We start from the raw sequence: 26,978 nt of genomic DNA, 5'->3' as shown, positions 1-26,978 counted from the left end.
AGCAACATGGTTAGCCAATAACATAAAGAATCTAGCAAAGTAGATGTTATGTGGTCTATTAGCTTTGTTGCCTAATCTGGAACCTAATTCTAGCATAACACAGTTTCTAAAATTAAAGTACCTATCAGAAACTAGCATAAAGAGCATATTAACAGGAGATGAAGTGATAGCATCAAAATTGTTAATCTTCCCAGAGAAAACCTTAATAAAGGCATCTCCAAGAAAACTCCATTCTTTCCTAAGGCCTTTCCTTCTAATACTACCTAAACTAGCAGAATCAAAAGCATAGCCTATGGAATCTAGCATTGCAGAGACATCTTTATCAGTATGTGGTGTCATGGCATTATTCTCAGGCAACTTAAAGCAAGATTGTATATCATCACAATTAATGCAATAGTCCTTACCTTTGAGAGAGAAGGCAATAGTCATATCTGTGGAGTTGAACTCTGCAGTTGTCCAAATTTCCTCAATCACTTCACAGTAGATGGTTGGGGCTTCCAGCATTGCATAGCTCAGTTTGCAGTTCTTGATGAAGTCCATCATCTTGTGATAATCAGAATGGGCTTCATTCTTTTCCACCAAGACTATGAAATTATTCTTTTCATAAACAAATCCTATTTGAGACATAATTTTGACTACTGGTGCCATTGTTGTGAGTTGAGGTTGCAGAGAAAAACTTGAGAATTGAGAGAGAAAGAGAATGATAATTGCAAGAAAGCGTAAAGTGAAAATAAGAATTCAATTGGGCTTTTATACTTTCTTGAATTAAAACATAAATAAAATAATTAAATGATACTTTTAAGTAAGTGACAGCCGTTCAGGAATAAATAAAACTGTAGAAATTCTGAAAACTACCGTAAATACAAATACATACAACACTGTATATCTGTATCAACGGTTGAGTAAAAGAATCAACGGCTGTGACTCACTGACGTGACATATCAACGGATAAGGTAAATAGTTATCCGTTGATGAACAGCACCATTTTATCCGTTGAAGGATAAAATTACCAGAAATGTATTTGCCTTTCAACGGATGATGAATATCCGTTGATAGAACAATTTTGGCTTTCAACGGATAGGGAATATCCGTTGACAGGATAAGTCTTGATTAAATCCAACTTTGTTCTTGCAGCAAATTCATTTCAGGCTACAAGACAGATTACATAGATGACATAGATTATGAATAGTTAAGCATACCTAACTCACTTACTAATCTTGTGAATGTTGATTCATCAAGTGGCTTGGTAAATATGTCTGCAATCTGCTTTTCACTTGGAACAAAATGAAGTTCCACTGTACCTTTCATCACATGTTCCCTAATGAAGTGGTACTTGATATCAATGTGCTTGGTTCTTGAGTGCTGCACTGGATTTTCAGTAATGGCAATGGCACTTGTGTTATCACAAAATATTGGAATTTTGTCAACAGTTATACCATAGTCAAATAACTGGTTCCTCATCCATAGTATTTGTGCACAGCAACTACCAGCTGCAATGTACTCAGCTTCAGCTGTTGATGTGGAAACAGAATTCTGCTTCTTGCTGAACCATGATACAAGCTTGTTCCCTAGAAATTGACAGGTGCCTGTTGTGCTTTTCCTGTCTATTTTGCAACCTGCATAATCTGCATCTGAGTAGCCAATTAGATCAAAACCAGACTCTCTAGGGTACCAAATTCCTAGATTTGGAGTCCCCTTGAGATATCTGAAAATTCTTTTAATAGCCACTAAGTGAGATTCTTTAGGGTCAGCTTGAAATCTAGCACAGAGACAAGTAGAAAACATAATATCAGGTCTACTAGCAGTTAAATATAAAAGTGAGCCAATCATGCCTCTATAACTTGTAATATCCACAGACTTTTCAGCCTTGTTTAATTCAAGCTTAGTGGCAGTGGCCATGGGAGTTTTTGCAGGTGAACAATCCATTAAGTCAAACTTCTTTAAAAGATCATAAATATATTTAGTTTGACTAATGAAAATTCCACCACTAACTTGTTTAACTTGTAAACCAAGAAAGTAAGTTAGCTCTCCCATCATGCTCATTTCATATTTACTTTGCATTAATTTAGCAAACTTTTTACAAAGTTTATCATCTGTAGATCCAAATATAATATCATCTACATAAATTTGTACAAGTATCTTAGAGCCATTAACATTTCTAAAGAAGAGAGTTTTGTCAACAGTACCTCTTGTGAAGTGATTATCTAGAAGGAACTTTGATAAAGTCTCATACCAGGCTCTAGGTGCTTGCTTTAGTCCATAGAGTGCTTTCAACAAATAATACATATGGTCTGGAAAATTTGGATCTTCAAAACCTGGAGGTTGGCTTACATAAACTTCTTCCTCCAATTCCCCATTTAGAAATGCACTCTTGACATCCATCTGATAGACTTTAAAATTGGCATTAGCTGCATAGGCTAGAAAGATTCTGATGGCTTCAAGTCTGGCAACTGGAGCAAATGTTTCATCAAAATCTATTCCCTCTTGTTGAGAGTAGCCTTTAGCAACCAATCTGTCTTTATTCCTTATGAAAATGCCATTTTCATCCATCTTGTTTCTGAATACCCATTTTGTGTCAATAGAGCTCTTGTTCTTTGACTTGGGTACCAGCTTCCATACTTTGTTCCTCTCAAATTGGTTTAGCTCCTCTTGCATTGCTAAAATCCAATCTGGATCCAAAAGAGCTTCTTCCACTCGCTTAGGTTCCTCCTGTGATAGAAAGCTACTATACAGACATTCATCTTGAGTAGCCCTTCTAGTTTGTACTTTTGATGTAGCATCACCAATGATCAGTTCAAAAGGGTGATTCTTGGTCCATTTCCTTTGAGGTGGTAGATTAGCCCTTGATGAGGTTGCCTCAGTATTGTCATGATGTGAGATAGAATGTTGATTTGTTAAAACTCCCCCTGAGTTGCTGATCCTTTGAAAGGAATTGTGAGTTCTATCAACTGATGAGGTGAATTGATTATCCGTTGACAGACTGTGATCAACGGATGCTTCGTTATGAACTTCAACGGATGATGCACTTTGTCTTTCAACGGATGCTGCATTGCTTCTTTCAACGGAAGCTGAATTATGACTTTCAACGGATGCAGCATTCTGTGGATTATCCAAAGGCAGACTCTGGTTTCTTCTTGAGATGCCTTCTTCATCATTCTCATCTTCACTATCATCACAATATATCTCAATATTGTCAAATTTGAGTCCTTCATGATGTCCCTTATCTGTTAGTCCATCAATCTTTTTATCATCAAACACAACATGTACAGATTCCATGATAATGTTGGTTCTTAGATTGTAGACCCTATCTGATTTTCCAGCAGAATAACCAACAAATATTCCTTTATCAGCCTTTGCATCAAACTTTCCTTTGTGATCAGATTGATTCCTTAAGATGTAGCATTTGCAACCAAAGACATGTAGAAAGTTTAAAGTTGGTTTTCTTCTCTTGAATAATTGATAGGGAGTCATGCATTTTGCTTGATTGATTAGAGAAATATTCTGAGTGTAACATGCACAGTTAACAGCCTCAGCCCAAAAATAAGTTGGGAGTTTTGACTCCTCAAGCATTGTCCTTGCAGCTTCAATTAGTGATCTGTTCTTCCTTTCCACCACACCATTTTGTTGTGGAGTTCTTGGAGCTGAGAACTCATGCATGATCCCATTTTCCTCACAGAACATCTTCATGGTTGAATTCTTGAACTCGGTTCCATTGTCACTCCTAATATTCCTTACTTTGAAATCAGGAAGATTGTTGACTTGCTTGATATGATTGATGATGATTTCACTAGCTTCATCCTTTGATCCAAGAAAATAAACCCATGAAAACTTTGAGAAATCATCTACAATCACTAGGCAGTATCTTTTCCTTGAAATTTACAATACATTGACTGGTCCAAAAAGATCCATGTGTAGAAGTTGCAGTGGTTCATCAATTGCAGATTCAAGCTTCTTAATGAATGATACTTTCTTTTGCTTTCCTTTCTAACAAGCATCACACAGTCCATCCCTTGTGAATTCCACTAGAGGCATTCCTCTAACTAAGTCCTTTTTGACTAGATCATTTATTGTCTTGAAATTCAAATGGGACAGCTTCTTGTGCCATAGCCAACTTTCAACTGGACTTGCTTTGCTGAGAAGACAAGTAATGGATTCTGCATCTGTAGAATTGAAATCAGCTAAGTACACATTCCCTTTTCTAACTCCAGTTAGAACCACTTTATTGTCCTTTTTACTTGTGACAATACAGGCTTCAGAATTGAAGGAAACAGTATTCCCTCTGTCACATAGTTGACTGATGCTCAATAAATTGTGTTTGAGACCATCAACCAATGCAACTTCATCAATGATGACATTTTCTCTTGAAATCAAGCCATATCCCATATTGAATTCTTTGCTGTCATCTCCAAAGGTTATGCTAGGGCCAGCTCTGTCCTTAAACTCCGTGAGCAGGGTGAAATCTCCTGTCATGTGTCTTGAACAACCACTGTCCAAGTACCATAGATTCCTTTTTTGTCCCTGCACACAACAAAATCAATCAAGTTGATTTTGGTACCCAAGTTTCCTTGGGTCCACCCTTGTTAGTCTTTTTTCTAGACTTCGTTCCTCCTGCATCTTTTGACTTAGGTAATTTTAGGTCAACCTTGGTCTCAGATATGGTTGGTTGAAGTGTAGGGTTAGTCACAGAATCATTTAACACATTTGATTGAATTTGATAAGGCATAGGTTGTGCAACCATGTTATTCCATATAGGCATATTGTATGGCATTTGAGGCATACTAAATGCAGTAAAGTAAGGATTGTTAATGTATGGCATGTTTGCAAAATGTGCATGGGGATTCTGGTGAGACATAACAGGCATAGCATGCAGAGGTGACATAGACATGTTAGACATGGAGGAATTTGAAGGCATGGGAGCATTTTTAACAGATTTGCAATTATCAGATAGGTGATTAACATTTTTACAATGCACACAGCTTTTACTAGGAGCATACCTATCAGGTGTGTAATTGTTATGTTTATTGATCCCTACCTTCCCATTTCTTTTAGATTTTCTTTTAGTTTCCTTCTTATCCTCAACCAACTTAAGTCGATCTTTTAGCTGATCTAAAGTCATATGTCCTATATTCACCTTACTAACATCTCTGGATGTGCTAGCTCCTTCTTTGACAAAGTTCTTGAGAGTTGAATCATTCTTTTTATTTAGATTTTTATTTTTAAGAGAACTTGCCTGTTTTAATTGATGAGCCTTCAATGGATGCTCCTTTTCTTCCTTCAACGGATAACTTTCATCATCCGTTGATTCCACATCCGTTGACAATCCATCAATTAATTCTAACTTCTTTTTGTTTTTCTTCCAGGCATCCTCACAAAATGATTCAATTCCCTGGACCTTTGCAATCTGAACACTGACATCCCTAGATGTTTTCCAGACCTTGATTACCTCTTGCTCACTTTCTAACTGTTTAGAAAGAATTTCCACTTTCTTAACAGCTTCTGCTAGTTCACTCTCAACAGTCAGGCATTTAAGTTTTATCTTTTCAAGCTCAATTACCTGATCCTCTAACACAACATTTCTATCACTTAAAAACACATTATTCTCCTTGATCCTAGTGTTTTCTTTTGCTAGAGATTTAAGGGAAACACGCAAATGATATAATTCATTGGTCATATCATTTATGGCTTCATTGCATTCATGTTTAGAGAGCTGAGAGAGATCAGTAGTAATTACCTGGTTGCTTGATGAACTAGTTTCATTTTCATCAGAATTAGCCATCAGGGCTAGGTTGACATATTCCACATCATCATCTTCGTTTGCCCCATCTGCTGCCCAATCATCTTGAGTGAGAAATGCTCTTTCCTTTTGTTTGAGCAAATCAAAATACTTCTTTTTGTAATCAACTTGCTCAAATTTCTTTTTCTCAGAATTTGGCTTCCTACACTCACTTGCAAAGTGTCCACTAATGCCACAGTTGTAACATTTGAACTTTGATTTGTCCACCATGTTTTTGTTTGGCTTAGTGAACTTTGTGTTTTTCCTGAACTTCATCTTTGCAAACCTCCTGGACAGAAAGGCCAAATGTTCTTCAATATCATCAGATTCATCCTGACTGGAATTGTCTTCATCCTCAGCAACTTGCTTTTTACCCTTGCTTGATTCTGATTTGCATGTGCCAACTTTGAGACTTGGCATTGTCTTCTCCTCATTCCTGGCTTCCATCTTCTTACAGTCAGCTACAAGAGCAACTGTTCCTCCTTTTCTCTTTCCCTTTTCCAACAGCTCATCCTGCTCCATTTCAAGTTCATAAGTCTTCAAAATTCCATATAATCTTTCAAGTGTGAAGTTCTTATAATCTTGAGAGTTTCTCAAAGAGACAGTCATGGGCTTCCATTCCTTCGGCAGAGACCTAAGAAATTTTAGGTTGGAATCCTTGACTTGGTACACTCTACCATACAGCTTCAATCCATTCAACAGTGTCTGAAACCTGTTGAAGGTATCATTTAATGATTCACCTTCTTCAAACTGAAAATATTCATACTGTTGAATAAGAAGCTGCATTTTGTTCTCTCTGACCTGCTCAGTACCTTCACAGATGATTTGTACAATGTCCCAAACTTCCTTTGCAGTTTGGCAATTGATGACATTGTCAAACATATCTTGATCTAAGCCATTAAACAAAATGTTCATGGCTCTCTTATCCTTGCGGATTTCTTCCATGTCTTCAATAGTCCATTCTGCTCTTGGCTTGGGAATAGACTGTCCAACAGCAACTGTTGCAGTAGCAGCTGTGGCTACCTTGTGAGGGATGTGAGGACCATTTTCAATACAGTTGATGTAGCTTTCATCTTGAGAAAGAAGATGTAAATGCATCTTCACTTTCCAGTGATGATAATTATCCTTTTCCAGGACTGGAATCTTTACACCAATATCCTTCCTATTCATGATGGTAACAGGAGAGTTCTTCTGTGCACTCATGATGTTAGCAGAATAGATCTTTAAACTCTTTATATGTTAAGAGCTTGTTCTGATACCAATTGTTATTCCCAGTGGACTAACAATGAGATTTACATAAGGGGGGTTGAATGTAAATCTCAAAACTTTTTCAAGTTTTGAGCAGTTTGTAAGGCTAAGTGTTTGAGTGATCAAATGTCTGTGAATTGCTTGGAGCTGATGCAGACAGATATATATTCAAACACAAATGTAATGAACACAAAGAACTTAAAAACTTTTCTGGTGGATTTATTGTTCCACCAGAGATGTGTTATTTCAGAAAATCTGTGATTCAAAATTAAATCACAGCTGCTTCCTAGTACAAACTAGATGATTTTCTCTCTTGATATTTCTAAACAGCTCAGGGAAAATTCACATCTAATTACTAGCTACTACTTGGTTTATATACCACCAAGATTACAAGTGAAGACAAAGATAAAGTACAATAAGAAAATAGTTCTCCACTTGTTTCTATTCCATTTTTATCCAGTGTAATATGGAATTATCTGTTGACTTTCCATTTTGAACCAGACTAAAAACGGCTGCTTTTTCTGCTATTCCTGAAATAGGCTACCACATCTCTGTCAATCCATGTGCCTCTGTCAGCTTTGTTAATTGTCACTATCAACTGCTATGAGACTGAGCATCCGTTGAAGCTTTCATCCGTTGATGGCTTTATCCGTTGATGCTCTAGCAGTTGAAGCTTTATCCGTTGAAGCACTTATCCGTTGATGGATATTTATCCGTTGAAGCATTTATCCATTGATAGATATTATCCGTTGAAGCATTAGAGACATCCGTTGAAGCTTTGTTTCTTATCCGTTGAAGGTCTTCAATATCCGTTGACACTTCTTCACTTATACAAAATTACAAGGCATGAAATATTTACAATTAGCCCTCCTATTTGTACATCCATTAGTAGTCAACATGACTGATTATTTCCTAACAACATCTAAGAATTACAGCTTGAAACCAGAGAGTGAAATGTGCTACAATACCAAACTTATTGCTAAGTAAGGCTACTCCTTCAACGGATAGCCAAGATGGTCTTATCCGTTGAGGCTACAAACACTAGATTTCTACTTAAGTGTTTTGCTTAACTTATCATCAAACTAATACACATATTCCTAACAATCTCCCCCTATTTATGTCTACTAGAACTGTAGGCATAAATTTGGGTTTAGCTTGATGATAACAAAACACTTAACAAATATATAAACTGTAACAAAGCAGAAATTCAAAAGTGCTACAAAAGTGTATATGCTGAGATGAAATTGAAGAAATACATTGTTTCCAAGGGTGCTCCTTTAGCCTGAGCAAATTACTTTCTTTTCCTTTGAACCCTGGTTTTCTTTCCTAGCCTCCTGTCATTCTCCTCTATTTGAAGTTGAAATTGTCTGTAGAATTCAGCTTCATCTTCTTCATTGATATCTAACTTAGATTGCATATCCTTGAGAGTTTCATTACTGGCAATCTTTAGCTGATCTTCAATTCTGAAAAATCTTCTGACTCCTTTGTTGTCTCTGAACTCCATCAACCAATGAGGTGATTTGTGAATTGTAATACCTCTCTCTTGAATGAGTAAAGTTCTAGGCAAGGCATTGGGCTCCCTCCAAGTTTTCCTTATATTGGCAATCTTGTTGAGAATCTCAGTCCTGGCAGTCCTGGTAAAGCCAGAATCCTTTTGTATGGCTGAGTAGACTCTAATCAAGGTAGAGTAACCTTCATTCAGAATTCTGTGAAGAGGCCATGTTCTTTCCCCAGCTCCTTTGTACTTGAACACTAGTCTTTCTGGTAGCTGTCTGTAGGCAGCTATTCCCCTTACATCCTCCAGCTCATCCAGATAGAGTTCAATGTCTGAAAATTCTTTTATGTCACAGATGTGAACATAATCATCTTTAGAGGTTTGAGGTTTAGGCTTAGGCTTCTGTGTGAATTTGATTGAGGCTTCAGAGGGTGTTGATTTGTTCTTCTTTTCTGCTTCTTTGATGGTGTAAAAGAGGTTAGGAAGGTGGGCAATTTGATGGTGTCCCAATCAATTGGTTCATCCTTAGGAATGATCGGTTCACCATGAATGTTTATGAAGGGGTCAGGCACAATGGGTTCAGGAATAGAGGGTAGTGGTTTGGATATTGATTGGTTTTCTTCAGTCTCATCTACCATCTTTCTCTTTGCATTGACCTTCTTTCTATTCCCTTTCTGCCATTCTTCCTTACTTCTTTCCTCCATCTCAGTACCAACCATGTCCCTCATAGTTCTATCTTCACCTTTGTCTTCAATTTCTTTCTGTTCTTCAGCCTGACTTAACTTTAGCTATTTTTCAAGCTTTGCTTGTGCTCTTTTGTTAGCCTTTAGATGTTTGGCTTCTTCCTTCAACCTCTTGGTTTCTTCCCTCTTGGCTATTGAGAATTTGGGATGTCCTTGCATCACATAGATGTTCTTTCCCTCTCTAAAGATAACAGCCATGTTCCTCCTTACAGCCTCATCCATGTTCTCTTTGAGCTTTATGATACTTCTACCCAAAAGCTTGTCTTCATCAGGCTTTGGAAGAGGAAAATCCACTCCTTTCATTTGAGCAAGGCTTAGAGGGTTCTTTGTAGAGTCCTTGTTGAAGCTGTTGTTGGGCTTGAGAACCATAGGTTGCAGATCTTTGGAAGAAGTTTCTCCATCCTTATGCCTCCCTACTGGCTTGATTTCCATAATAATTGATTCCACTTTTGTGCTATGCTTCACAGATTGTGATTGAGAAGTTGTAGAACCAAATATTAGTTGCATCTTTTCATCAATCTTCTTCCTTTGCTCTTTGACTTGCAATTCAGCTGCTGCTATCTGGATTAGATCAATTCCATCTAGCTTTCCTTTGACTTGAATTGGTGGAGAAGTTGTGATGACAGGAACTAGCACTTGAGAAATCTGAACTGTTGTAGATGGCTCTCCTTCCCCTTCCCCTTTATTCTCCCCCTTTTTGTTATCATCAAGGGTAGGGGTCAAGCCTTGTGCTTTTGCCAGCTGCATGAGTAGATTTGTTTGAGTTTGTTGATTCTGAAGAATGGTGACCATAGAGTCTTCAATGATTTGAACCCTATCTTCCAATCTGGCCAGCCTCTTGTCAGCATCAGATGCTTTCCTCAGTCTCCCCAACAAATCTTGCATAGTACCATAGGGTATAACTGAATCCAATTTCTCAGCATTGTAGGATTTCAGATCAGCAATGTCCTGCTTGAGCTCATCCACACTTAGATTTTGCTGGTAATGTTGCAACTGCAAGAGATGCAGAGATTCCAGATGAGCTTGAAGAATTGCCTTGGTACCAGTATCTTGAGTCTCCTGAAAGGCCTTCTGAATTGTCATGACTTGTCTGACCAAAGTGACACCAAATTCTCCTGGTGTTGGTGATTTGGCCAGTGCCCATTCAGGAAGAGCAGGAACATAACTTGGGCCTTCTACTCCCCCTAAGTTCATGCTCTCATTCAAAGAATTAGAGTCATCATCATTAGAATTTACTCCAAATTCTTCAGATGGCTCACCAGCTTGAGAAGGCAGCCTTTTGACAGCAGCTTTGTCTCTGAGAAGAGATTCTGAAGTGTGTACAATGTGTAGTGTCTGTTCTGCCTCCACATTGCCCTGAGCAGCCAAAAATTGAAAGGCTGAAACAGGGTGAGTAAAAGTGTCAGCATCCAAGGAAATGTTATCAATGACAGCTTTGTAATGTTGCTGAAATTATCTTTCCTTATCTGCATCATCCACTTTCATTAACTCACTAGCAATGGCTGGATCCACCCTTATAGCTTCTGTACCTGCCTTTCTCTCAATTTCTCTCTGTTCTTGCATCAGGGGCTCCCCCTGGCTCATACACACCCTCACGCCCTCACCTTCACCTTCTAAGGTGGCACTTCTCTCACTTACTTTTGCCATGCTGGAAGAAATAGCATTCATTTGGTGACTCTCAACCTCTCCTTTTCCCTGGAGCAACCCAGCCTCTCACTCAAAAAATCACTCCCTTCCCTCAAGCCTAAAAGTGATTGTACAGTTGCCATGTCCTCTACAGTTGGAATTGTTTCTGTTAAGTGTGTAGAGACCATCAACGGATAGGGAGTATCCGTTGAAGTGGAAACTGATGGTATCAACGGATAACTGCTGTTAAGCTTATCCGTTGAAGAACAACCACTTGTCAACGGATGAGAGATATCCGTTGAAGAAGGAAAAGATGTAGATATAGAAAGTGACATAATTGTTGAATCTGTGTGGATTGATTTTAAGTGTGGTGACACAGATTCTGCAACTACATCTGAAAGAATTGGCTGATGATCCAACAAATCATCTAAAAGATGATGATCACCAGGTTTTGAGTGGGGCTCCTCCCTGAGTTTTAATGAGGGAGAATCAGGAATTGATGTGAATATCATGTCCACATCCAGAGAGGGTGTTGGAGAGCTTGATGAATGGTGTGTTTCTATATTAAGAGAATGGGGCTGTGATTCCACATTTGCTGGAATCACATCAAGCTGAATTTGAGAAGGCACAGATACTGGTGGATGTATCTGTGTTGTGTGTGTCCCTTGTATGGAAACTAGGGTTTTGGCCTTCTTCTTCCTTGAAAAGGCTTTAATTGGTGAATGTGTAGCTTCAGTGTCCCTCCCTCTTTTGTTCTGTGTCCCTGGTTGGGGACTATTTTCAATAGTTACATCCTTTTGGGAGGATGCAACTAGGGATGTGCTGGACTCCTTTTGAACCACCACAGTCTTTTGAGAGACTGTGGCTTGGCTGGTTTGGGTACCACTCACCTCTCCCACCTTATCCTGGGGGGCTTTTTGATGTTCACCCCTCCTCTCACCACTCACACCCTGTTCACTCCCTTCAGGGTTTATGGTAGTTGTTACAACTGTTGTCTTTTGAGAAACAACAGAGGTAGGTTTCTTTGACTTGACTTTGGAAACTTTAGATTTGGTGGCTTTGGTAGGAGCCTGTTTGGACAATGACACAGGTTCCATAGCCACACTAGAAGGCAAAGAAACATTGGGGTTGGAAATAGTAGGAGTTATAGAAACATTTACCTCACTTACCTGTGGTGCATTCATGATTGGCAAGTATACCAATGGCACCTGGCTGTTGAGGTTCATTCTCAAAAGGTCTGCAAGGACCCTTTCTCTTGTGCCCAGCATTTGAGTTTATTATTCTCATTGGATATAACCAAACCTTCAGCAACATGGTTAGCCAATAACATAAAGAATCTAACAAAGTAGATGTTATGTGGTCTATTAGCTTTGTTGCCTAATCTGGAACCTAATTCTAGCATAACACAGTTTCTAAAATTAAAGTACCTATCAGAAACTAGCATAAAGAGCATATTAACAAGAGATGAAGTGATAGCATCAAAATTGCTAATCTTCCCAGAGAAAACCTTAATAAAGGCATCTCCAAGAAAACTCCATTCTTTCCTAAGGCCTTTCCTTCTAATACTACCTAAACTAGCAGAATCAAAAGCATAGCCTATGGAATCTAGCATTGCAGAGACATCTTTATCAGTATGTGGTGTCATGGCATTATTCTCAGGCAACTTAAAGCAAGATTGTATATCATCACAATTAATGCAATAGTCCTTACCTTTGAGAGAGAAGGCAATAGTCATATCTGTGGAGTTGAACTCTGCAGTTGTCCAAATTTCCTCAATCACTTAACAGTAGATGGTTGGGGCTTCCAGGATTGCATAGCTCAGTTTGGAGTTCTTGATGAAGTCCATCATCTTGTGATAATCAAAATGGGCTTCATTCTTTTCAACCAAGACTATGAAATTATTCTTTTCATAAACAAATCCTGTTTGAGACATAATTTTGACTACTGGTGCCATTGTTGTGAGTAGAGGTTGCAGAGAAAAACTTGAGAATTGAGAGAGAAAGAGAATGATAATTGCAAGAAAGCGTAAAGTGAAAATAAGAATTCAATTGGGCTTTTATACTTTCTTGAATTAAAACATAAATAAAATAATTAAATGATACTTTTAAGTAAGTGACAGCCGTTCAGGAATAAATAAAACTGTAGAAATTCTGAAAACTACCGTAAATACAAATACATACAACACTGTATATCTTTATCAACGGTTGAGTAAAAGAATCAACGGCTGTGACTCACTGACGTGACATATCAACAGATAAGGTAAATAGTTATCCGTTGATGAACAGCACCATTTTATCCGTTGAAGGATAAAATTACCAGAAATGTATTTGCCTTTCAACGGATGACGAATATCCGTTGATAGAACAATTTTGGCTTTCAATGGATAGGGAATATCCGTTGACAGGATAAGTCTTGATTAAAGCCAACTTTGTTCTTGCAGCAAATTCATTTCAGGCTACAAGACAGATTACATAGATGACATAGATTATGAATAGTTAAGCATACCTAACTTACTTACTAATCTTGTGAATGTTGATTCATCAAGTGGCTTGGTAAATATGTCTGCAATCTGCTTTTCACTTGGAACAAAATGAAGTTCCACTGTACCTTTCATCACATATTCCCTAATGAAGTGGTACTTGATATCAATGTGCTTGGTTCTTGAGTGCTGCACTGGATTTTCAGTAATGGCAATGGCACTTGTGTTGTCACAAAATATTGGAATTTTGTCAACAGTCATACCATAGTAAAATAACTGGTTCCTCATCCATAGTATTTGTGCACAGCAACTACCAGCTGCAATGTACTCAGCTTCAGCTGTTGATGTGGAAACAGAATTCTGCTTCTTGCTGAACCATGATACAAGCTTGTTCCCTAGAAATTGACAGGTGCCTGTTGTGCTTTTCCTGTCTATTTTGTAACCTGCATAATCTGCATCTGAGTAGCCAATTAGATCAAAACCAGACTCTCTAGGGTACCAAATTCCTAGATTTGGAGTCCCCTTGAGATATCTGAAAATTCTTTTAATAGCCACTAAGTGAGATTCTTTAGGGTCAGCTTGAAATCTAGCACAGAGACAAGTAGAAAACATAATATCAGGTCTACTAGCAGTTAAATATAAAAGTGAGCCAACCATGCCTCTATAACTTGTAATATCCACAGACTTTTCAGCCTTGTTTAATTCAAGCTTAGTGGCAGTGGCCATGGGAGTTTTTGCAGGTGAACAATCCATTAAGTCAAACTTCTTTAAAAGATCATAAATATATTTAGTTTGACTAATGAAAATTCCACCACTAACTTGTTTAACTTGTAAACCAAGAAAGTAAGTTAGCTCTCCCATCATGCTCATTTCATATTTACTTTGCATTAATTTAGCAAACTTTTTACAAAGTTTATCATCTGTAGATCCAAATATAATATCATCTACATAAATTTGTACAAGTATCTTAGAGCCATTAACATTTCTAAAGAAGAGAGTTTTGTCAACAGTACCTCTTGTGAAGTGATTATCTAGAAGGAACTTTGATAAAGTCTCATACTAGGCTCTAGGTGCTTGCTTTAGTCCATAGAGTGCTTTTAACAAATAATACACATGGTCTGGAAAATTTGGATCTTCAAAACCTGGAGGTTGGCTTACATAAACTTCTTCCTCCAATTCCCCATTTAGAAATGCACTCTTGACATCCATCTGATAGACTTTGAAATTGGCATTAGCTGCATAGGCTAGAAAGATTCTGATGGCTTCAAGTCTGGCAACTGGAGCAAATGTTTCATCAAAATCTATTCCCTCTTGTTGAGAGTAGCCTTTAGCAACCAATCTGGCTTTATTCCTTATGACAATGCCATTTTCATCCATCTTGTTTCTGAATACCCATTTTGTGTCAATAGAGCTCTTGTTCTTTGACTTGGGTACCAGCTTCCATACTTTGTTCCTCTCAAATTGGTTTAGCTCCTCTTGCATTGCTAAAATCCAATCTAGATCCAAAAGAGCTTCTTCCACTCGCTTAGGTTCCTCCTGTGATAGAAAGCTACTATACAGACATTCATCTTGAGTAGCCCTTCTAGTTTGTACTTTTGATGTAGCATCACCAATGATCAGTTCAAAAGGGTGATTCTTGGTCCATTTCCTTTGAGGTGGTATATTAGCCCTTGATGAGGTTGCCTCAGTATTGTCATGATGTGAGATAGAATGTTGATTTGTTAAAACTCCCCCTGAGTTGCTGATCCTTTGAAAGGAATTGGGAGTTCTATCAACTGATGAGGTGAATTGATTATCCGTTGACAGACTGTGATCAACGGATGCTTCGTTATGAACTTCAACAGATGATGCACTTTGTCTTTCAACGGATGCTGCATTGCTTCTTTCAACGGAAGCTGAATTATGACTTTCAACGGATGCAGCATTCTGTGTATTATCCAAAGGCAGACTCTGGTTTCTTCTTGAGATGCCTTCTTCATCATTCTCATCTTCACTATCATCACAATATATCTCAATATTTTCTAATTTGAGTCCTTCATAATGTCCCTCATCTGTTAGTCCATCAATCTTTTTATCATCAAACACAACATGTACAGATTCCATGACAATGTTGGTTCTTAGATTGTAGACCCTATATGATTTTCCAGCAGAATAACCAACAAATATTCCTTCATCAGCCTTTGCATCAAACTTTCCTTTCTGATCAGATTGATTCCTTAAGATGTAGCATTTGCAACCAAAGACATGTAGAAAGTTTAAAGTTGGTTTTCTTCTCTTGAATAATTGATAGGGAGTCATGCATTTTTCTTGATTGATTAGAGAAATATTCTGAGTGTAACATGCACAGTTAACAGCCTCAGCCCAAAAATAAGTTGGGAGTTTTGACTCCTCAAGCATTGTCCTTGCAGCTTCAATTAGTGATCTGTTCTTCCTTTCCACCACACCATTTTGTTGTGGAGTTCTTGGAGCTGAGAACTCATGCATGATCCCATTTTCTTCACAGAACATCTTCATGGTTGAATTCTTGAACTCAGTTCCATTGTCACTCCTAATATTCCTTACTTTGAAATCAGGATGATTGGTCACTTGCTTGATATGATTGATAATGATTTCACTAGCTTCATCCTTTGATCCAAGAAAATAAACCCATGAAAACTTTGAGAAATCATCTACAATCACTAGGCAATATCTTTTCCTTGAAATTGACAATACATTGACTGGTCCAAAAAGATCCATGTGTAAAAGTTGCAGTGGTTCATCAATTGCAGATTCAAGCTTCTTACTGAATGATACTTTCTTTTGCTTTCCTTTCTGACAAGCATCACACAGTCCATCCCTTGTGAATTCAACTAGAGGCATTCCTCTAACTAAGTCCTTTTTGACTAGATCATTCATTGTCTTGAAATTCAAATGGGACAGCTTCTTGTGCCATAGCCAACTTTCAACTGGACTTGCTTTGCTGAGAAGACAAGTAATGGATTCTGCATCTGTAGAGTTGAAATCAGCTAAGTACACATTCCCTTTTCTAACTCCAGTTAGAACCACTTTATTGTCCTTTTTACTTGTGACAATACAGGCTTCAGAATTGAAGGAAACAGTATTCCCTCTGTCACATAGTTGACTGATGCTCAATAAATTGTGTTTGAGACCATCAACCAATGCAACTTCATCAATGATGACATTTTCTCTTGAAATCAAGCCATATCCCATAGTGAATCCTTTGCTGTCATCTCCAAAGGTTATGCTAGGGCCAGCTCTCTCCTTAAACTCTGTGAGCAGGGTGAAATCTCCTGTCATGTGTCTTGAACAACCACTGTCCAAGTACCATAGATTCCTTCTTTGTCCCTGCACACAACAAAATCAATCAAGTTGATTTTGGTACCCAAGTTTCCTTGGGTCCACCCTTGTTAGTCTTTTTTCCAGACTTCATTCCTCCTGCATCTTTTGACTTAGGTAATTTTAGGTCAACCTTGGTCTCAGATGTGGTTGGTTGAAGTGTAGGGTTAGTCACAGAATCATTTAACACTTTTGATTGAATTTGATAAGGTATAGGTTGTGCAAACATGTTATTCCACATAGGCATATTGTATGGCATTTGAGGCATACTAAATGCAGTAAAGTAAGGATTGTTAATGTATGGCATGTTTGCAAAATGTGCATGGGGATTCTGGTGAGACATAACAGGCATAGCATGCAGAGGTGACATAGACATGTTAGACATGGAGGAATTTGAAGGCATGGGAGCATTTTTAACAGATTTGCAATTATCAGATAGGTGATTAACACTTTTACAATGCATACATCTTTTTCTAGGAGCATACCTATCAGGTGTGTAATTGTTATGTTTATTGATCCCTACCTTCCCATTTCTTTTAGATTTTCTTTTAGTTTCCTTCTTATCCTCAACCAACTTAAGTCGATCTTTTAGCTGATCTAAAGTCATATGTCCTATATTCACCTTACTAACATCTCTGGATGTGCTAGCTCCTTCTTTGACAAAGTTCTTGAGAGTTGAATCATTCTTTTTATTTAGATTTTTATTTTTAAGAGAACTTGCTTGTTTTAATTGATGAGCCTTCAACGGATGCTCCTTTTCTTCCTTCAACGGATAACTTTCATCATCCGTTGATTCCACATCCATTGACAATCCATCAATTAATTCTAACTTCTTTTTGTTTTTCTTCCAGGCATCCTCACAAAATGATTCAATTCCCTGGACCTTTGCAATCTGAACACTGACATCGCTAGATGTTTTCCAGGCCTTGATTACCTCTTGCTCACTTTCTAACTGTTTAGAAAGAATTTCCACTTTCTTAACAGCTTCTGCTAGTTCACTCTCAACAGTCAGGCATTTAAGTTTTATCTTTTCAAGCTCAATTACCTGATCCTCTAACACAACATTTCTATCACTTAAAAACACATTATTCTCCTTGATCCTAGTGTTTTCTTTTGCTAGAGATTTAAGGGAAACACGCAAATGATATAATTCATTAGTCATATCATTTATGGCTTCATTGCATTCATGTTTAGAGAGCTGAGAGAGATCAGTAGTAATTACCTGGTTGCTTGATGAACTAGTTTCATTTTCATCAGAATTAGCCATCAGGGCTAGGTTAACATATTCCACATCATCATCTTCATTTGCCCCATCTGCTGCCCAATCATCTTGAGTGAGAAATGCTCTTTCCTTTTGTTTGAGCAAATCAAAATACTTCTTTTTGTAATCAACTTGCTCAAATTTCTTTTTCTCAGAATTTGGCTTCCTACACTCACTTACAAAGTGTCCACTAATGCCACAGTTGTAACATTTGAACTTTGATTTGTCCACCATGTTTTTGTTTGGCTTAGTGAACTTTGTGTTTTTCCTGAACTTCATCTTTGCAAACCTCCTGGACAGAAAGACCAAATGTTCTTCAATATCATCAGATTCATCCTGACTGGAATTGTCTTCATCCTCAGCAACTTGCTCTTTACCCTTGCTTGATTCTGATTTGCTTGTGCCAACTTTGAGACTTGGCATTGTCTTCTCCTCATTCCTGGCTTCCATCTTCTCGCAGTCACCTACAAGAGCAACTGTTCCTCCTTTTCTCTTTCCCTTTTCCAACAGCTCATCCTGCTCCATTTCAAGTTCATAAGTCTTCAAAATTCCATATAATCTTTCAAGTGTGAAGTTCTTATAATCTTGAGAGTTTCTCAAAGAGACAGTCATGGGCTTCCATTCCTTCGGCAGAGACCTAAGAAATTTTAGGTTGGAATCCTTGACTTGGTACACTCTACCATACAGCTTCAATCCATTCAACAGTTTCTGAAACCTGTTGAAGGTATCATTTAATGATTCACCTTCTTCAAAGTGAAAATATTCATACTGTTGAATAAGAAGCTGCATTTTGTTCTCTCTGACCTGTTCAGTACCTTCACAGATGATTTGTACAGTGTCCCAAACTTCCTTTGCAGTTTGGCAATTGATGACATTGTCAAACATATCTTGATCTAAGCCATTAAACAAAATGTTCATGGCTCTCTTATCCTTGCGGATTTCTTCCATGTCTTCAATAGTCCATTCTGCTCTTGGCTTGGGAATAGACTGTCCAACAGCAACTGTTGCAGTAGCAGCTGTGGCTACCTTGTGAGGGATGTGAGGACCATTTTCAATACAGTTGATGTAGCTTTCATCTTGAGAAAGAAGATGTAAATGCATCTTCACTTTCCAGTGATGATAATTATCCTTTTCCAGGACTGGAATCTTTACACCAATATCCTTCCTATTCATGATGGTAACAGGAGAGTTCTTCTGTGTACTCATGATGTTAGCAGAATAGATCTTTAAACTCTTTATATGTTAAGAGCTTGCTCTGATACCAATTGTTATTCCCAGTGGACTAACAATGAGATTTACAGAAGGGGGGTTGAATGTAAATCTCAAAACTTTTTCAAGTTTTGAGCAGTTTGTAAGGCTAAGTGTTTGAGTGATCAAATGTGTGTGAATTGCTTGGAGCTGATGCAGACAGATATATATTCAAACACAAATGTAATGAACACAAAGAACTTAAAAACTTTTCTGGTGGATTTGTTGTTCCACCAGAGATGTGTTATTTCAGAAAATCTGTGATTCAAAATTAAATCACAGCTGCTTCCTAGTACAAACTAGATGATTTTCTCTCTTGATATTTCTAAACAGCTCAGGGAAAATTCACATCTAATTACTAGCTACTACTTGGTTTATATACCACCAAGTTTACAAGTGAAGACAAAGATAAAGTACAATAAGAAAATAGTTGTCCACTTGTTTCTATTCCATTTTTATCCAGTGTAATATGGAATTATCTGTTGACTTTCCATTTTGAACCAGACTAAAAACGGCTGCTTTTTCTGTTGTTCCTGAAATAGGCTACCACATCTCTGTCAATCCATGTGCCTCTGTCAGCTTTGTTAATTGTCACTATCAACTGCTATGAGACTGAGCATCCGTTGAAGCTTTCATCCGTTGATGGCTTTATCCGTTGATGCTCTAGCAGTTGAAGCTTTATCCGTTGAAGCACTTATCCGTTGATGGATATTTATCCGTTGAAGCATTTATCCGTTGATGAATATTATCCGTTGAAGCATTAGAGACATCCGTTGAAGCTTTGTTTCTTTTCCGTTGAAGGTCTTCAATATCCGTTGACACTTCTTCACTTATACAAAATTACAAGGCATGAAATATTTACAATTAGCCCTCCTATTTGTACATCCATTAGTAGTCAACATGACTGATTATTTCCTAACAACATCTAAGAATATCAGCTTGAAACCAGAGAGTGAAATGTGCTACAATACCAAACTTATTGCTAAGTAAGGCTACTCCTTCAACGGATAACCAAGATGGTCTTATCCGTTGAGGCTACAAACACTAGATTTCTACTTAAGTGTTTTGCTTAACTTATCATCAAACTAATACACATATTCCTAACAATCTCCCCCTATTTATGTCTACTAGAACTGTACACATATTCACTACTTAGAATACCAAGAACCTATTCAGTGAGTAGTTACCGTACAATTAATTCCTTCTACCCTGCAATGTCACGATTAAATACAAGGCATGGAACTTGTGTCAAGCCTATCTGTAATAGCCCCAATTTTTTGAATTTTTTTGAAACCCTTATGAATAATGATTTTGCTGATTATGCTGAATAAGAAAACTTTTCATACCACACTTTGTAGAGGTTCTTTTATTGTTATTCTGAGATCTTATTAGTACTCTATATGGTATATAAGTGTATGTAAAGATCGTCAGAATCCAAATTCGAATACTTTGAATTTTTTCCCGAAAATCCACCAGATACCGAAAGAATTGAGTATAAGATAATAGGATAAAAAGGATTTAAATTCAAGGATTATAAGAGAGGATCATATAAGAAATATAATATATTGAGAAAGGTTTAGGGGAACCCAAGTAATAAGATCCCGGGTATGATCCCTCAAACGATAAACGAGAACAAAAATTAAGCGTACCGTATAACAGATAAGCGGCCATTAACCAAACAATTAAGCAAGGATTAGCATAAGAAGATGCTTCCACCACCAAGTGATGACAAGTGGCAAGAGATGAAGTCACCAAGATGATGTCATGCGTAGTCATACTCCACTCACTTTAAACAACCAACAAATCATCCAAATATCCCGTTCACTTCATTTTCCACCACAAAAACATTCAACAAAGCAAATATTCTCCCAAGAACACATAGTTCACGGCTTTTTCATTTTTTCAAGGAGAAAAATTCCAAAAATCAAGTTTCTAGCTTTGTTAATTTGCAAGGTAATTACCCAAGGTCCCTTATGATTAGATAAGCATATCCTAGGAGTTTAAGCTTCTATTTCTTCATGAATCTCTTCCAATAAATCAAGGAAGAAGATGATGAATAGTGTTTTCAAGATTACTAACTTTATTTTCTTTGATTTCCTTTAAGATCCAAGCATTCCTAAGCTATCTCAAGGCTTCTCAAGGCTTCTTAAGGCTTTCTAGCTACTCTAATCACTCCAAGGAAGGTATAACACCTCCAAACCCTAACTTTACTTTGAGTATTAAGATGATTTTGATGGTTATAGTAAATTAGAAGCATGATGCTTGTGTGTTTAGAGTTTGCATTGGATTTGTAGTGATTTGGATGTTGAAATCTTTTTTATAGTTAATGAAACTTAAGTATAGCTAGTAGTTCATGTGTGGGGTTGTATAAATTGGAAAATCTTGAGGTTTGGGGACTGATGTAGTAAGTTTTGGATGTGGGTTGGTTTTATTGTTGGTTGTGAGTTGAATGGTGGTTGTTTGGGGTGGTTTAAAACTTGGTAATCGCGTAAACATAGCCGTCGTAATGCCTGATTTACTTTAGACTGTTTTTGTTCTTATCATCAGGACACGTGAACTCACTGTTAGGTATTGACCATTGCCATGATTAGATAGTTCATGTTACGAGCTTCGTTTTGATATGTGGTTCGTTTGAATCCGATGTACGGTTTAGGAGAAACGACCGTTTTAAGTAACGGCGCTTCGCGACCAAACCATTACCCCTCGCCTTACTTTGAAACCTTGGTTAAGGACTTTAAATGACTAATTGGCGTATGAAGCAATTATTTTAAGTGTATTAGGCAGTTGGTAAGGTATTCGTGAAATGATCGCCTTAAAACTCTTAATGGTTAATTTATTAAAAATGATGGAGCCGAGGGTACTCGAGCGACTTAAGTGAATCGTTAAGCGCGAAAGCGAACGTTAGGGGTCTAATTGGTTAAAGTCTAGTTTCTTAAGCGACCGGGGATTAATTCCGACTTATGTTGTTGTTCATAGGTTATCGGACCCACTCTAAGCTTAAGTCTATCCGGAAACACTCAGGCAAGTTTTCTACCCGTTATACTGTTGTTGTGATGTATATATGTATATGCATTATCTTGTGATAAGTGCATGATTGTTATTAGCAAATCTTGCGATATATTGGAGCATGTTGATATGGTATATATGCATGCTTGTTTCGTAATCTTGATATCTAATTGTTGATTCAAATGCTTATAGTTGCATAATACCTATGATAGAGATAAGAAGTAGTTGTGTATACCCTTAGTATAGGGGACCCAAAGGTGAACATTTTCTAAAACCGAGAGTCGATGTTCCCGAGTATATTATATATATATATATATTTATATATATATTGATATAGTTTTCAAAACTATTAATCGAATAAGTTTTATTCGATAACTTTATTTTATTTAATGAATATTAGTTGAATATTCATTCGAGGACTTATGACTCCGTTTATTTTAATTAATGAATATTAGTTGAATATTCATTCGAGGACTTATGACTCTGTTTATTTTAATTAATGAATATTAGTTGAATATTTATTTGAGGACTTATGACTACGTTTATTTTAATTAATGAATATTAGTTGAATATTCATTCGAGGACTTACGACTCCGTTTATTTTAATTAATGAATATTAGTTGAATATTTATTCGAGGACTTATGACTCCGTTTATTTACTAATTAATATTCTTTATTTTATTAAAGAATAATGTTTCGATAATCAAACTTATTTTCGATTGTTCAAATAAAGATCATACTTTCGTATAAGTATATCTTTGGTTATTTAATATCCATTTCAAGTATGAGTTTTAAAACTTTTACTTCAATTATTTTTATAAGGATTATCCTTATGGGAATATTATTTAAATAATAATATTCAGATATTTTCTGATATATCGGGACTGATTTATTTCATTAAATCAGCATTACTCCAAACATTCTTAAAAATGTTTTCGAGTCTTCAAAATGATTTTAAAAGTTAGAGCTGATCCCAAAAAACTCGTTTTCAGATTTAAATCTTCCTTTCGAAGGAGACTTGAATATTCGCTCAAAAATCTTAGGGATCCGGCTCTGTGGTGTATTTTATATTCGCAACGAGGTTGCTGTTTTGTGAAAACAATTTGATTACTTGCCCAATGTTCGTGAAGTAAGTCCATCTAATTGAGTCGGCATAAGCGACAGGCCGGGGTACGGTCTATGAAGGTGTAAGAGGCTGGGTGACAGTCCATCCACGCGTGAGTGGTCGGGTAACGGTCTAGCGCGAGGTCCTAATGCGGCCAGGGTGATGACCGGCGAGGAATTCATCCATCTACAGTAGAAAAGGTTACTTATTGGTATCTTTGCCTGATCAGCAAGATATCGGGTTTATGCCAAAATTCTTTTTCTTTCCAAAATTCATTGGATGTTACAAACTTTGTTCATACTTTACATAACAGAGGTTTCCAGGAAATGTATAAGAGATATATATATGGATATATATCGGGACTAAATAAAGTATATCGTAACTTCATTTCTTTTGAATGATATTTCAAAGATTGAATCTATTCAAACCTTTTCTTGTAGTCTCATCTAGGTGATGAACTTTTGAAACTGATGATACCTTGAATGGTGGTAGTTCAAGTAGTATCCGGAAAAGATATAAGTATATTGGAGTATCTTGTAACTTCATCTTTTGAACTTATATCTAGTAAATGATTATCTTATGCATGTCAAAGATTTTCAGAAAAATGTTGAGACAAGGTTAGATATATGAGATCACCTTGCAACGATATTTTTATACAGTTATAAACTGGAACTCTGTGTATATTATACATGTCAGAGGATTTCAAAGATTATGAAAAGTATATATACTTATATACTGAATATTTTGCGACTTGGTTGCGTTAAGATATCAACTTGGTTCATTTCTTCTTGACCAAGACTTTCATGAGTACTATGAGAATGCTCATATATTGGTAATTATTATACATATTATTTCGGTGGGCTTGTTGCTCACCCTTGCTTTCTTCTTTCATCACACAACAACGGATAGAAAGATGAACAGGACCAAGCTTCCAATTCGCAAGCGGTTAGGAAACATTCCGCAGTTTTCTGGAAGCGTTGATGCCGCCGTAGCTGAGGTAGGAGCTACCAATAGGATAGGTTTTCAACTATTGATAAAACAGACTTATGTATATTTATGAATTGTAATAATAGTAAAGAATATGTAAATTATTCAGAAACCCTTTTTAAGGTGAAATGGTTTATAATTGTGGAATAAAATGACTTGTGTTATTTTTGGTATTCATCTCTGAGACTATAACTTGTGGTGTGTGTGTATATTGTGTGGTCACAGTACGCAGTAGTTGGTGGACTGTTAAGATTAAGTATTGATAAGGGAAATGGAACTCGTGACAACCTAGATCCCCGACCCCGGATTTGGGGGTGTTACAGAAATGGTATCAGAGCCAAGCGTTATAAACCTCAGAGATGATGTGATGTTAAGGTAATAAGTTCACTAAGATAATAAGAACTCTTGCCAAGTTCATAGTCGGGCTACCTAATGTAGTACTGACAGTTAAAACCCTTACGGGAACCCTTATAAATATCATGATAGTAACATAGTTCGTTCTCGTATAGGGCAACGGGGCACCGAACACTGAGGTTCAGGAGCATCAGCATGAGGATGTTTTATTACATGTTGGAGATCAAATTGTGAATCCGATAGAGTACCCTAACGAGGGACCGAATGAGATTCATATTGAGAATGTTACGGTTGAGGATGTTATCCCAGAAGGGATTGTTGTTGAGGAGGATCTCATGGAAAATCCTGACGGGAATGAAGAGAGGACTGCTGAGGAATTGATGACCGTAGTCAGGGCGACTACCAGAGCAAGAATGGCCGCGAGGGTGGCACTAGAGGATGAAGAGTTACCAAGGGCACAAAGGTTAATAAGGGCAGAAGGAGTGGGGCCTTCCATGGCACCAATTATACCAGTATCAGACCCTCTTCCAGAGGTTCCTGTAGACATCCATGAGGTTCCACCAATTCTTGTTCCCTCCCCTGTACAGAGCCCAGCACCTACTGAGGAAATGCCACCTTTATCTCCTGCACCATTGTCACCTGATACCGTGCTTGGTTATCCATTTGGATCTCCTGGGTCTGCACCACCTGCACCCCATGGACTGCTAGATGCTACTACTCAGGCTTCTCTTATCGCCAATTATCATATGACTTTGGGTGGCCTGTCTGAGGCCCATAATGTTAGAAGTGATCTGTTGGACCGACTTACTGCACCAAGAATTGAGGGCAGGGTACTTCCGGCAGGATTAGCTCATAGCATGGACAGGATTGAGGCTACCACCCGAATTACAGCTAGAGGCCATCTTGAGGGTCAGGTTGATCCAGCTCTACTTGCGACTATCTTAGACCTCATCACCTCTGTGATGGAGCAGGTTAGGGATGTCGTTCGTGCCCGCATTTCTTGATCCATGGTAGTGTGCAGAGCCAGAGCGATCAGACAAGGGTTTCATGTAGCACCACTTTTGGAGGATTAGCCTAAGTTATGAATGATTAGTTTTGATGACTAGATGATTATCTATGGTAGTACTTTTGGGATAGAAGCGATCAGATCAAATGATGTAATTCTCTTTAATGTGTTTAGTTGTTGTACCCTCGAACAAATGGTTAAGTATATATTCGTTAATTTCAGTTCAGATCAGTTTGTTTGTGATAAGTTTATATTGTTAATTGCATTATTAACACTTAAGAGAGTGTCGTGAAGTTTATAGAACTTGAGAATTCATAAGTTGCAATCATGCAAGGATTGAATGAGGGAAACACTTAAGCAAAGTAAGTAAGACAAATATCCAGAGATTCTCAAAAATTTTCTAAGCATTATGCCCCCACGAGGAATAAGATTAGGGGCAAACCTTGAATGTGATAATCAGGGAGGTCGCAATTAAGATATAAGGAACCCAGAATATAATGAAGTGGAAAATGAGGATTTTAAATTAAAAGATGACCCCAATTATGGGGAGTAGGAAGAAATATTTAGACTGAGAAAACAGAAGTCGAGCAAGATAGGAAGAACGAGGATGGTAATCCTATTGGGAAATCCATGGACCTGCCTAAAACAAAACTTATACTTTTACCCCTAACCACCACCTTGAGGAAACAATGTGGTGTGAAATTCTTTCAGGACCTTTAAGTCGCTAAGCTCTCAGAGTTCCAAGGAAATAGCTGACCCAGCCGAGGCAAGAGCCTAGCTAAAGGAAATACAGGAATCATTTGAGATTCTAAATGATTGACGAATCACAAAAGACTGTTTTTGTCACTTACCCTCCTAAGAGAGAGACCACCCACTGGTGAAAGACTAAGAAAGGCACGGAGCGAGAGGTTATGATAAACTGATTAAAGTTCAGTCAAAAAATTTTCGAGAAAGTAAATCCCAAGGTTATGGAGATAGTGTAAAAGCTTTAAGAGCCAGAACAAAGGCGGACGAATATGATGAATTATGAATCTAAGATTGTAAAAGTTGTCAAGATTCGTCTGGAGGACAAGAATCCCAGAATGACGTGATGTTTGAAGTCAATGATTAGTGGGTACGTGAAATGATTGTAATAGAAAGGAAAATAAAAAGAAACTGAAGTGGAAAGGAGCATAAAGGCAATAGAGTTTGAGGAATGATAAGGGAGTCGGGTATGAGGAATCCCTAAAGACTCGTAGTAATAGAAAGAGAAAAGTATATGATCGTCAGGATGAGGATGATTCACCATGAGTTAAAGTTGATGGTTGAAGG

This window comes from Apium graveolens, chromosome 4 (assembly GCF_009905375.1).
Source record: "Apium graveolens cultivar Ventura chromosome 4, ASM990537v1, whole genome shotgun sequence".
NCBI lineage: Eukaryota > Viridiplantae > Streptophyta > Magnoliopsida > Apiales > Apiaceae > Apium > Apium graveolens.
The sequence above is the reverse complement of the archived record's forward strand: the minus strand, read 5'-3'. Positions refer to the sequence as shown.